The sequence below is a fragment of the Staurois parvus genome, unplaced genomic scaffold (genome assembly GCF_062004578.1).
Source record: "Staurois parvus isolate SC_StPar_1 unplaced genomic scaffold, SC_StPar_1.0 ptg001045l, whole genome shotgun sequence".
In the NCBI taxonomy this organism is placed as follows: domain Eukaryota; kingdom Metazoa; phylum Chordata; class Amphibia; order Anura; family Ranidae; genus Staurois; species Staurois parvus.
Window position 1 is genome coordinate 2,013,751 of NW_028318841.1, and position 13,933 is coordinate 2,027,683.

Below are 13,933 nucleotides of genomic sequence, written 5' to 3' on the forward strand. Positions count from 1 at the left end.
TTTATGTAATACAGTAGTAAATGGTTCTTATGTGGTTTCTTCATTGCCACAATTATTCAACCCCTTAAAGACTACCACTCTGAAGAACAGAGGTTCATACAGGTGCTTTCCATCAGGTATTGAAAACACCTGTGGATGTCACCGAGCAGCAATCAAGCATAATAAGCACCAATTAGGCAGCTTTAAAATGACTGTGATACTCAGCTCCTTCTAGACATTTACTGGTGTGGTTACAAACATGGTGAAGGCAAGAGAATGGTCCAGGAAGACAAGAGAAGAGGTGATTTCTCTTCACAGGAAGGGCAATGGCTATAAGAAGATTGCAAAGATGTTAAACATACCAAGAGACACCTTAGGAAGCATCATTCGCAAATTCAAGGCAAAGGGCACTGTTGAAACGCTACCTGGTCGTGGCAGAAAGAAGATGCTGACTTCGACTGCTGTGCGCTACCTGAAGCGTAGAGTGGAGAGAAGTCCCCGTGTGACTGCTGAGGAACTGAGAAAAGATTTGTCAGATGTGGGTACAGAAGTTTCAGCCCAGACAATAAGACGCACACTGCGTAATGAAGGCCTCCGTGCCAGAACTCCCAGGCGTACCCCCTTGCTGTCTCCAAAGAATAAGAAGAGTCGACTGCAGTATGCCAAAAGCCATGTGGACAAACCACAAAAGTTGTGGGATAGTGTTCTGTGGACTGATGAAACAAAATTAGAACTGTTTGGGCCCATGGATCAACGCTATGTTTGGAGGAGGAAGAACAAGGCCTATGATGAAAAGAACACCTTGCCTACTGTGAAGCATGGTGGAGGGTCAATCATGCTTTGGGGCTGTTTTGCTTCTGCAGGTACAGGGAAGCTTCAGCGTGTGCAAGGTACCATGAATTCTCTTCAGTACCAGGAGATATTGGATGGAAACGTGATGCAGTCCGTCACACACCTGAGGCTTGGGAGACGTTGGACCTTTCAACAGGACAATGATCCCAAGCATACCTCCAAGTCCACTAGAGCATGGTTGCAGAGGAAAGGCTGGAACATTTTGGAGTGGCCATCGCAGTCACCAGACTTAAATCCGATTGAGAACCTCTGGTGGGACTTAAAGAAAGCAGTTGCAGTGCGCAAGCCTAAGAATGTGACTGAACTGGAGGCCTTTGCCCATGAAGAATGGGCGAAGATACCCGTAGATCGCTGCAAGACACTTGTGTCAAGCTATGCTTCACGTTTAAAAGCTGTTATAACTGTAAAAGGATGCTGTACTAAGTACTAAGATTGAATGTCACTTGGGGGTTGAATAAAACTGATAATGCTGTGAGCACAGAAAAGACATTTGTGGTTATTTCATTATAACTGTTATGTTATATTTGTCTGACCTACAAGTGCCTCTTTAATGTAAATGTAAGCAAGATGACTGAATGATCAAAAGCAATGTCAAACTGGCCAAAACACTCAATTTCAGTGGGGGTTGAATAATTTTGGCCACAACTGTATTCAGGGTTTGGACAGTGTTCCAACAACTGAAGACCTATGTTGATCCCAGAGGATGATTGTCTATAAACAAATGAAAAAGGTTATGCACACAGGACAGTAGGTTGAGATGAAACGGACTTTGCTAATTGAGATAATAAATCACAATTACTGGGCACAAGCAATAGGAACAACAGACGGTCACACATCCAGTAGTTTGGTTCTGTTGGCACAGTTAAGTATTTTAATATGATATCTGCAGCTTAAGAGTACCTAATTGGATGTTTGCTTTGTAAAGCTGGGTCATATTGGAGGCCTCTATGGAAAGGAGGAATTACATATAATGTAGCAGATCTCTGCATTTTATGCCTTTTCAAATGTCTTTCAATGTCTATTTTTTGATCATTAAGTTTTCGATTTGCTTTTTATTTTTATATAAAGTTCAGTGTCATAATTAAAGAAACTCCCTACAAAATTATAATGTGATAGCATGTACCTTTGTTAAATGTGATCCCAGGCTACTTTGCTCATATAGGCCAATCTTCCTACTCAACATGGATTTGGAAATGCTGACTAAAATATTGGGCACAAGGCTAATAAAAGTCACTCACACTGGTCAGTACTGACCAAGCTGGCTTTATGCCACATAAGGCCATGGATATCAATATCCACAGACTGTACACTCAAGTTGACACAAAATCATATTGGGTCTTGGGTTGTGGCAGCACTGGATCTGGAGAAAGCTTTCAATTCTGTAGATTAGGGACATGTGAAAAGTCTTATTGAAACTGGAGTTTGGACTGAAAATTATGTTAGAGTTCTCAGCCCTTTTATATTCTCAGAGGAACAAGACGGGGTTGCCCGCTCTCTGGGCCTTTTAACCTCATGGTAGAACCCATAGCAACAGCTCTTAGAATAAGTTTTGCAAGACCCTCGTCCATCTCTGGCAACTGCTGTAGCTATATTAGACAAACATGCATCTTATTTGGGGCTTGGGGTTAACTAGAAAAAAATACAATGACTACTAGTCCATAACCTATCTAGGAGTGAAATTTACTAGAAATTTACCGGACTATATATCCTTGCATATTCTCCCTGTGATGGCTCAATCTAAGACCAGGCTGGTAGCATAGAGCAGTTTAACTCTATTCCTAATTAGGAGGGTGAATCTCATCAAAATGAAACTTTTACCAATCGCAATGCTGCACTCATTCTTGGAGGTCACACTATGGGACCTAGATTTACCCAAAGTAGTATCCACCATTTTTGGCAGATTGCAGGCTCCTGGGCCTTTGATGCTTAAGGGTATGGCAAACTGGAGGATGGATGTGTTGAGTTTGGATGATCAGGACCTAGAGGATACCATCTCTTTTCCAGCACTTGGTGTGATCTCAAGATAGATTGAAACAATTCAAAATTGTACATTCAGAATATTTTATATCACAGAACTTCAGTACCTTAACTGGAGCTTATTGTTACAATTACACCTGGGACCAGGCTGAATATTTACTAGACAGTATATGGTCTGGTCTTGCCACAAAATACAGTGCCTTGAAAAAGTATTGATACCCATTCAAATTTTCCACATTTTGTCATGTTGCAACCAAACACTTAAATATATTTTATTGGGATTTTATGTGATAGACCAACACAAAAAGGCACATAATTGTGAAGTGGAAGAAAAATGATAAATGGTTTTCAAACTTTTTTACAAATAAATATCTGAAAAGTGTGGCATGCATTTGTATTCAGCCCCCATGAGTCAATACTTTGTAGAACCAGTTACTTTAACTGACAATTGCGCGGTTATGCAACGCTGCACCCAAATTCAATTTATGTCCTTTTTTCCCACAAATGTAGCTTTCTTTTGGTGGTATTTGATAGCCTCTGCATTTTTATTTTTTGCTCTATAAACAAAAAAAGACCGACAATTTTGAAAAAAAACCCCAATATTTTGTCTCATTGCTATAAAACATATCCAGTAAAAAAAATTCAAAAATCAAATTTTATCATAAATTTAGGCCAAAATGTATTCTGCTGCATGTTTGTGGTAAAAAAAAATCCCAATACGTGTAAATTAATTGGTTTACATGAAAGTTATAGTATCTACAAATGGCGCTATATATACTGGACTTATTTTTTTTTTTTAATACTAGTAATGATGGTGAGCAGCGACCTATAGCGGGACTACGGCAGGCATTCTGACACTGGGGGGGAACTAACTAGCAGTGACAGTGATCAGTGCTAAAAAAAAGCACTGATACTGTACTAATGACACTGGACACGAAGGGGTTAACATCTGGAGCGATCAAAGGGTTAACTGTGTGCTGTTTTACTGTGTTGTCTGTGTGTGCTTTACTACATAAGCAAGCTGCTTTGTATTGCTCTGCTATGCAGAGAAATACAAAGCAACATGCTGGTGCTGACATGAGAGAGATATATATTGTTTACATACAGACCTCCTCCCGTCAGTGTTCCTCAGTGATCACCGGGTGCCGGTGGGGAATATCCAGCCAGGACCCGGTGATCAACAGCTGTGGGTAGGGTGGCATGCGCGCCCCTACCCAGAAATACAAAATCACTTATATATATATGTTAGTTTGCACAGCCCTGCTGCCCTGTAGCAGTAGTTCTGCTATAGGGCAGTCGGAAATCTGTTAAATTACACACAGGTGGACTCTATTTGCTAATTGGGTGACTTCTCAAGGCAGTTGGTTCCACTAGACTTTAGTTAGGGGTTCAGAGCAAAGGGGGCTGAATACAAATGCACGCCACACTTTTCTGATATTTATTTATAAAAAAATTTGAAAAACATTTATCATTTTCCTTCCACTTCACAATTATGTGCGACTTTGTGTTGGTCTATCACATAAAATCCCAATAAAATACATTTACGTTTTTTGTTTATAACATGAGAAAATGTGGAAAATTTCAAGGGGTATGAATACTTTATCTAGGCACTGTAAGTGTTTGATCTGTCTATATATGTCAACATAGCAGTAACCCTTTATTCTGTTATAAACAAGGTACCGTATTTTTCGCTCCATAAGATGCACTTTTTTCCCCCAAAAATAGGGGGGAAAATGTCAGTGTGTATTATGGAGCGAATATGGAGCAGCCGGTCCGGTATTCCCACTGCCGCCGCCGTGTCAGAATAACGGGCCGGCCGCTTGTCTCTTCTCTGCAGCAGGACCTTACCTGTTCCTCGGTCCAGTGCTGAGACGGCTTCCTGCATCGGCATCTTTAGTGTGGGCTCTCGGCTGTGACAGCCGGGTGCCCAGTGCGCATACGCTAGAAGCACTGCTGTTTGTGAATAGTACGGCGTCTTCTGAGACACATGACAGGTCCCAGAAGACGCCGGACCAATCACAAAGCGCAACGCTTCTCGCGCATGCGCAGTGGGCCCCCGGCTGTCACCCGGGTGCCCACACTAAAGGGAGGACATCTCTGCGGAAGTCGGAGCGGGTATCTGTCAAATTCAGGTACCCGCTCCCCCTCCCTCCCCAAAGGTTTGCATTCTCTTAGTCATCCCCTGCACTGTCTGCAGTCTCTAGTCATCCCCTGTACTGTCTGCAGTCTCTGGTCATCCCCTGCACTGTCCGCAGTCTCTGGTCATTTCCTGCACCATGTCCGCAGTCTCTGGTCATCCCCTGTACTGTCTGCAGTCTCTGGTCATCTCCTGCACTGTCTGCAGTCTCTTGGTCATCCCCTATAATGTCCACAGTCTCTGGTCATCTCCAGTACTGTCCGTAGTTTCTGGTCATCTCCTGTACTGTCCGCAGTCTCTGGCCATCTCCTGTACTGTCCGCAGTCTCTGGTCATCCCCTGTACTATGTCCGCAGTCTCTTGGTCATTCCCTATACTGTCCACAGTCTCTTGGTCATCCCCTATACTGTCCGCAGTCTCTGGTCATCTCCTGTACTGTGTCCGCAGTCTCTTGTCATCTCCTGCACTATGTCCGCAGTCTCTGGTCATCTCCTGTACTGTCCGCAGTCTCTGGTCATCCCCTGTACCATGTCCACAGTCTCTTGGTCATTCCCTATACTGTCCGCAGTCTCTTGGTCATCCCCTATACTGTCTGCAGTCTCTGGTCATCTCCTGTACTGTGTCCACAGTCTCTGGTCACCTCCTGTACTATGTCTGCAGTCTCTGGTCATTTCCCTTTACTGTGTCTGCAGTCCATTGGTTCAGAATATTTTTTTTCTTGTTTTCCGCCTCTAAAACCTAGGTGCGTCTTATGGTCAGGTGCGTCCTATGGAGCGCAAAATACGGTATATGTCTATAAAATTAAAACAAAATACCAGCCAAAACTTCAAAATGTTTTTCTACACAGAGTGGGGAAAGGTTCTGTCAGGTTTTATGGCTGTTCATATCCATCTTGGTGTTATAGTGGTCACTTGAAAAGAATGTGAGGGGAAATCCAATATTTTACAGTTAACAATAATGGGAAGTGAGAGAAAATCCTCTATAGATGACATCTGTTTCTATGCCAAATATCAAAGTTTGGATCTCTCCTCACTTTGAGGAAGTTCCTTTCTTTCTTCCTTTCTTGACTCCCCAATAGAGCACAGTTAACAATACAAATATAACAAGAAAAACCTAACAACCAACTGTAATTTACATTTACTGTATACACACACTTTGTATATGGTATATATGCTGTATATTTCATCTCTTCCAAAGCCTACAGGACTAAAAATCAATCCTAGTAAATGTTTTCTGTTCCAGTCTCAACAAAAGATATTGGATTGTTTTTTGTCGACATAAAAGTATTTTTATAAATCTCCCATTCAAATGTCTTAGCTCAATTTTCATTATTGCCGATATTGAAAATTTTCCATAAAATGATTGTCATTTTGTAGAGCTTATTATAAAATATTGGACTTGATTTAAGACCGCACCCATTGTTATTATTGACTGTGACACATTCTGTTATGTAGAGCTAACTGAAATTGTGTCTAAATAATAATCCAGCAAATAAAGGGAAATGGCAGTAATTTATTCACAAAAAAAGTTTTTATTTTCTGCAACTAGGAACTTTAAAAAATCTTGAAGGTAAAGATGTGTTGCCTCTTATCATTTGGTCAGTTCTCCGCTGTCATTTTTCTACAGCAGACTTAAGAGTAAATGTCAGTATCTGATAAGGTGCCTTTGGTGATATACTGTATATAGAATTTGACATCTTCTACAGTTTACTGCTTACCAGCCCAGCAGTACTCAAGTACTGATCTAGGTTCATTCCTAGGCCTAACAACATTCAAGTAAAGATAAAAGAAGACTGCACATTTGTCCACCACAAATATTGTCTTTTTTTTTAAAAGGAATAGCACAGTGTGCTCAGTGCTTTACCAAGGAGAAGTTTCTAGAGGACAGGTATCTAGTCTTCTTTTTCTTGGATTGGATGGTGTTAAGACTGGAAATGAGCCTAGACCAGCACCTGACTACCTCTGTGTTGTTTAGGTCTTAACAGACTTGGAGCAGGTGTCAAATTGTTCCCATCTTTCATTTGTAAAGGTATCATGGGTGACCTTTGACAGCTAGGTGTTTATTATACAGGGAGCAAGGGTAAGACTTCTCTATCCCAGACTCCAGAAAAATACTAGACAGACCACATACATAATTCATACTGTATCTACATTCACATTTATATGGCCAAGACTGGGATGAGAAAAAGACAAAGCTCCTTAATAGGGTAATTCCTAGGGATGGTGCAAATTGCACCTTTCGTTGTGCCTATATTTGCCTCTGTGCCTAGCATATTGAGTTTGCAATACAAAAAAGCAGACTACTCCCCCGGGGTTTTTGGCCCAGGCACCCCACTTCTGCCACATTTTGGATACCCAATGTGGATTCATAGGTTTTTGAAATGATGCTTTATTTGGATGTGTTCTAGGAATAAAATAATATGTCCTTCATTTGAAAGTCAGCATAACATTGCATGGTTCCTCTTAATACTAACACCCTGGCTGCCTCTCAATTTCTCTACCTAATTCCATTTTTTGACATAAAGCACACCCCCTACTCACTCTGGTGGTAACACCCTTAACCCTTAACCTATTTCACTACTCTTGTTAACACCCTCTCATTTAGTCCTCATCAACTCTTCTCTGTCATTAAGGCTCTGCTTTGAGTCTCTGTTTACCCAACAAACCTTTACTTTCTCTATCAACTAACCCCCACACAAGTATTACCTTTTGTATCCTTCCATTTTAGATTGTAAGCTCTCATGAGCAGGTTCACCCTAACCTTGTTGTCTTGAATTGTATTGTAACTGTATTGGCTCTCTTTACATTGTAGAGAGCTGTGCAAGCTGCTGGAGCTGTATAAATCCAGATTGGAATGTTGCACATTCTTGGTTTGGATTGGCTTGAGGTTATTTTCTATTAGCTTGCAGCACCATTATCTCTTGTCCCAGCTCTGGGTGGTCATGTGCAAAAACAACTACCCTGTTCCACTTTTGCCTATGAGCAGTAAGGATTATACTATGATAATCTGTCCTGCAGGTGGATTGATACATTTGATGACATTCATCAATCCACTAGTAAGACAGAGTATCATGGTTTTGCCCACTTTCATAAATGTGTTGATTTATTTGCTTTTCCTCTAAGGCCTCATGCACACTGCTGTTCGTAAACGTGAGTTCAGGAGCGTTTGGCGTTTTTTTGTCAAAGTCCCTGAGCTCATGCACACTCCATGCACACATAGGCTTTTATCAGAGTTTAGCAGCAGCAGAGTTTAGGATCAGTTAAATGTCCCTCTCCTGAACACAGAAGAATTGCGTTCAGAAGAGGAATGTTTTGGCCAAAGACTGCCAAATGTGGCAAATATGTGGGTAAATGCATCTAAGTTCTAACCACGTTTAGTGTTTGGGCATTTATTCATTTCAATGGCATGTACTCTGGCCAATGAAATAAACGGCCAAGTTAAAAGCGGTACCGCGTTTACAAGCATCTTTGCCATGTTTAGCGTTTTTCTGCTTTCAGTTAAATAAACGTTCCAGTGTACAAGAGGTCTCATAAGGCACTCTTATTGATGTTCTGTGCTTCAGCAATACCTTTTATCAGAATTTAATTAAGTGGTAGTTTAAAAGTTGCCACGCATATGTTGTTATTAACGTGGGTGTGAATCAGTCAAATCATGATGCTTAGGGGGCCTGTGACACATTGCTCTCTGAAGCGTGTTAGCACTTCTACTTGTAATAATAGTAAGGTGTAATATTGTGGATGAGTGGGTTATTTAAGTAATGCTGAGTCGGTGCTGCCAACCTGTCACCTTTTATTAGTTAAAAAGGGGGTTCTGAGCTACTATAAAAATAGCAGATTAGCATGATACCAATTACATGTACATGTTGTTTAGAATTTTAAAGTTGGAAAACTGCATAATGGAATTATTCTAGAACACTTAAACCAGCGATAGGCAATAGAGGCCGTTGGGCTGTTATTAACCATAGGACCACAAAAACATATATGCAAGATAACCTTTAAACCTATTTTAAAGTGCTGTCCCCCTATTGCTGCTCATTGCCCTACATACATTTTAGCATAAATCGTTCTGTAAATACCTTTTGTTTTCTATGTGGTCATATATCCGCAACACTCTGGATGTTTTTTACATGTGGAGGGCTGACAATGGGACTAAATCACCTAGAGCAATGACGTCATCCAATGGCATCCACTGCTCTAGGTGTTGTGCTAAAATGTATGCGAGGCAAAGGTGAGGCAACATTTCGAAGTATGTTTACTCATTTCCTTCTAATTTAAAATTTAAAGGAAAAGTCCAACTTGAACTGCATATCATGCCAAAAAAGAGCATAGGCCTTGCAATACAGGCAGCCTCCAGGTTACAAACAAGATAAGTTTTGTAGGTTTGAATCTGTATGTAAGTTAGAACTGGTACATATTTTAAGCGTAACTCCAGACATAAAAAATGTAAGTTTTTTGGATAGCATAGGGAATGGTTAACACCCCTGTAACGTTTGTTTTGCTGCCTGTGCCTCTGTTCAGAAGATTTAATCTCACTTTCTGCCCTGTAGCAATTAGATTTTGAAAATTTTGGGTTGCTCTACAAACAAGGATTGGTGATAAAGCTTCAGTTGAGACAACTTTCTTCCCATAACTCTTACAGGAGTGAATTTCCCTTCCTAGGAGTAGATTTCCTCTCACTTGTTGTCCCCCTCCGTTTGTAAGTATGAGTCAGATGTATGTAACTCAGGGGCTGCCTGTACATGTGAATTTCCCCAGGTTTTATTCGTTTAAAGACCTTGCAAGTACTGAAAAATACCTGTTGATCTACCAAAAATGCATTCAGTCCCTATTTTCCTCTTGTGGAATACCACTTGCCTTTTTGTGGGTTGAAATTGCAATAATATGGGAGGTGATTTACAAAACGAGTTTAGAATATCCACTCATAATTTGTGAGAATATTCACTTCAGTTATGCAGTCATGTGAAATACATCTGCACATTTTGACTGCCAACATTAGTATGATACAGAAACCAAGCACAGAACACTTGATCTGGGAAAATTATAGACCCTATTCATTACTAAATTTGGTTGTGAAACTCCTGGCAAAAATACTTGAAGCCAGACTAAATGAGGTGATCCTGAGATTGCTGGGGGTTCTACTTCCCAAATTGCTTTATCTGTTCAGAAATCTACTTGTCTCTGCTACTCCACACATTCTGAAATACATTCAGTGGATCTGTATAAAATACCTTTGGTTAGACTCAAGGTCGAAGACCATCTCTGCTGGGACCTAGCAATACTACAGATCACACACTATTATCAGGCAGCATAAATTGCCCTATGACAGCTTACCATGCAATAGTTAACACACCTTTGTGGGTAAAAATATACATATACAGTACTTATTAGCTTCAATAGCTGTTGATACGATCTTTTAGATTACACACATCACAGATGTAGGCATACAACTAACCCATTACTTAAATGAGAAGTAGGGCCAAAGCTCTTTTGACCCCACTTCTCCTATGTATCACAGGAGTGCACTTTGTTCTGCACTCTTGTGACCTGTTTTCATCCGACAGTGGGCTAAAGCCTGCTGTCAGCTGACATCACTCAGCCACTCCAAGCTCTGGAAAGTTGGGATCCACCCAGATGCCTGGACCGGCAGCTGGCTCAGGCTTTTCATTGAGCTGCTGAGAGACTGAACCAACTGCTCGAGCCCCCTCAACAGCTCAGTGCTCCAATGAGCAATGGAGGGGCAGGGCAGTGAAGACCAAGAACTGAGCAACCAGCGGTCTTTGATTGCTCAGTTCTTGGTCTTAGAGGCAGCAAGGGACAGCTGCAGCTAAGATCGATGCTGAAGCAATTTAGGTGAGTATTTTTACTTCCTATACTTCTATTTTAAAAATATTGGATGCAGTTAAATATTCAGGTAGACTGCTGTCACCAAGTATTCCGCTAGCAACACTGCTACATAATCTTTCATTCAGCCCAGGCTTTGAGGAACTGGGGGGTTTCTGATATGGGAAATATGAGGTTTCCATTGGATATATGACCTACTTACAATAAAAGATATTCTTAGCTTTAATACACTACAGACGTCACATAAGTTCCTTTTGACAAAGCCGTTCAGGTATCTACAGTTATATAACTATGTAAAATCTATGCTGAAGTGCACAGGCTCACCTTTAACACTTGCCTCTTTTGAATATATCTGCTGAAGCGACCCATTGTCCAAAGGCACACTGTCATCTATATATAAATCCTTACTGGGGAGTAACACTTTAGACACCCCAGCCAATATTTCTCAATGGGAGAAAGAGTTAGGGTCTCCACTGCAGTGGCTGCAGACATGAGACAATACTGCTCATGGTTCACTGAATTTGTCCTTTGTAGAGGCTAACTACAAGCTACTTCTATAGTGGTATAAGGTGCACTTTAGAATTGCAGACTTTGTTCAAGATGCATCAAACCGTTGTTTTGGGGGCTGCAGCTTAACTTCCACTTTAATACATGTCGCTTCTCGGCCTTTTGGCTAAGATCAAGTGTAGTATCTGTTCTTATCAGTGTCCAGTGGGGGTGCTACCGACCATTCTAGTTTACGGGGATGGTTGTTGTACAGTACCCTCACTGGAATGATGGGGGTCTGGACGGCTATTACGGGGAGGACAGAAACCGGGGAGCGCCATGATTCGTTCTGGGGCCTCGGGAGTAATTCTCCTTTGGAACGTCTGAAGGACCCAGTTCCTCCTGGTTTGAGCATGCTACCTTGGTCTGGCCTGGGGCTGAGGAGGCAAAAAGTCCGCAAACTCAGTGCCCCCTGAGGAGACGCGCTCAGGGGTGTCACTAGTAACACTTGGGTGTGGGACCCCACGGTGTGAAAATGACACATGGTCACTGTTTTTACACTCTTTTTTGCACAGCGCCCTAAGGACCAGGCCTTTTGGCTAAGTTCAGGGCAATTTTTGCTACGGGCCTCAGGGCCTGGTCTGTGCACATTTCGGCACGGTACCATTTTTTTATTTTACTTACTTTCCTTATTTAATTTATTACACTCCCACGTTTGTCACTTTTTGCTTTCTTATGTGTGTGCTTTCACGGATGGAGGGTGTGGGTCCTCGGGCCTACCCTGAAGTCTAGGGGGAGGATGTGTGGCCATACGGTTCCTTCCTCCCCTGATCCCTAGAGGGCTCTTCTTCGGGAGAGCCCCCTTGCCTAGTACTGAATGTCCGGCTTCGGCTTGGCATAGGGAACGGTGGTCCACCCGGCCTTTTGGTCAGGAGGACCAAGTGGGAACCTAGTCCCCGTCAGGAGCTTCGTGCCCCGGGGGATCAGGGACAGCGGTCCAAGCCCCTTTAGGGGTAGGACACAGCACACCCCTAAGTGCACGTTTTTCGTGTGGTGTGTTTGCACTTGCACTTTTTTGCGGACACTTACGGGTTTTTTCGATATAGTTGCACGTTTGCGGACTTTAAAAAATCCACTTTAATACATGTATTGTGGGAATGCCTAAGAATGAAAAGATTTTGGACAAAGGTTGACCAATTAGTTTGCACTGTTTTAGGTAAGGTCTCCCTAAAACCCCCGTTTGAAGCCTTACTGGATCTCAAACCCGTGCCACAGTCTTCCAAACAATTAAAACTTGTGACATCTGTTTTCACTGTGGCCAAACACTGGCGAGAGTGTGGAAATAAGGTACCCCTACTATAGCCCAGGTAAAACAAAAAATCTCACAGTACTTATTTAACAAAAAGATAGCTGCTATACTACAGGATAAGTACACAAATTATACATTATAAAATGTATGAGATCTGTGGATCTCTAACTACGTAGGGAGAAACTTTGATGAATACTTATTACAACTACCTGATGCAGGGCCTTGACTCGACTTTCCCCTTTTTTCCTTTACCTCGCTGCCACTGGGGGGTTTTTTTGCATCTTTCTAAACCTTTCAAATTTTCCCTTTTTCAATCAAACGTCTGGTTTTACAAAGCAAACGTTTATAGTGAGAGTATTTTTCAGTAACTCTATAAACCTACTAGGGTGATAAACTTGATGCAGCATGTTCTTTTATACTACTTACCTTTTTGTGTTAACATGTTCTTGGTCCTATATTTTGCCCATGGGGAGTACCTAATATCCCCATACCCTTCTTTGCAGGGAAGTTTACCATTCTATGTACAGGTGAAACTCGAAAAATTAGAATATCGTGCAAAAGTTCATTTATTTCAGTAATGCAACTTAAAAGGTGAAACTAATATATGAGATAGACTCATTACATGCAAAGCAAGACCGTTCAAGCTGTGATTTGTCATAATTGTGATGATTATGGCTTACAGCTCATGAAAACCCCAAATCCACAATCTCAGAAAATTACAATATTACATGCAATCAATAAAACAAGGATTGTACATAGAACAATATCGGACCTCTGAAAAGTATAAGCATGCATATGTATTCAGTACTTGGTTTGGTCCCCTTTTGCAGTAATTACTGCCTCAATGTGGCATGGCATGGAAGCTATCAGCCTGTGGCACTGCTGAGGTGTTATGGAAGACCAGGATGCTTCAATAGCAGCCTTCAGCTCTTCTGCATTGTTCAGTCTCATGTCTCTCATCTTTCTCTTGGCAATGCCCCATAGATTCTCTATGGGGTTCAGGGCAGGCGAGTTTGCTGGCTAATCAAGCACAGTAATCCCAGGGTCATTGAACCAGGTTTTGGTGCTTTTGGCAGTGTGGGCAGGTGTCATGTCCTGCTGGAAAACGAAGCAGGATCCCCATAAAGCTCGTCTGTGGAAGGAAGCATGAAGTGCTCCAAAATCTCCTGGTAGACGGCTGCATTGACCCTGGACTTAATGAAGCACAGTGGACCAACACCAGCAGATGACATGGCTCCCCAAATCAGCACAGACTGTGGAAACTTCACACTGGACTTCAAGCATCTTGCAGTGTGTGCCTCTCCATTCCTCCTCCGTACTCTGGGTCCTTGGTTTCCAAATGAGATGCAAAAGT

At 41.8% G+C, this 13,933-nt stretch overlaps 1 protein-coding gene and 1 pseudogene across 2 annotated transcripts in view; both read left to right on the plus strand.

The window, feature by feature from the left end:
* HS6ST2 (heparan sulfate 6-O-sulfotransferase 2) overlaps positions 1-13,933 on the plus strand; it is a 424,685-nt gene that overhangs the window by 89,444 nt on the left and 321,308 nt on the right. The gene's annotated exons all lie outside the window — the stretch shown is intronic.
* Positions 11,438-11,552, plus strand: LOC149440917 (U2 spliceosomal RNA; annotated as a pseudogene).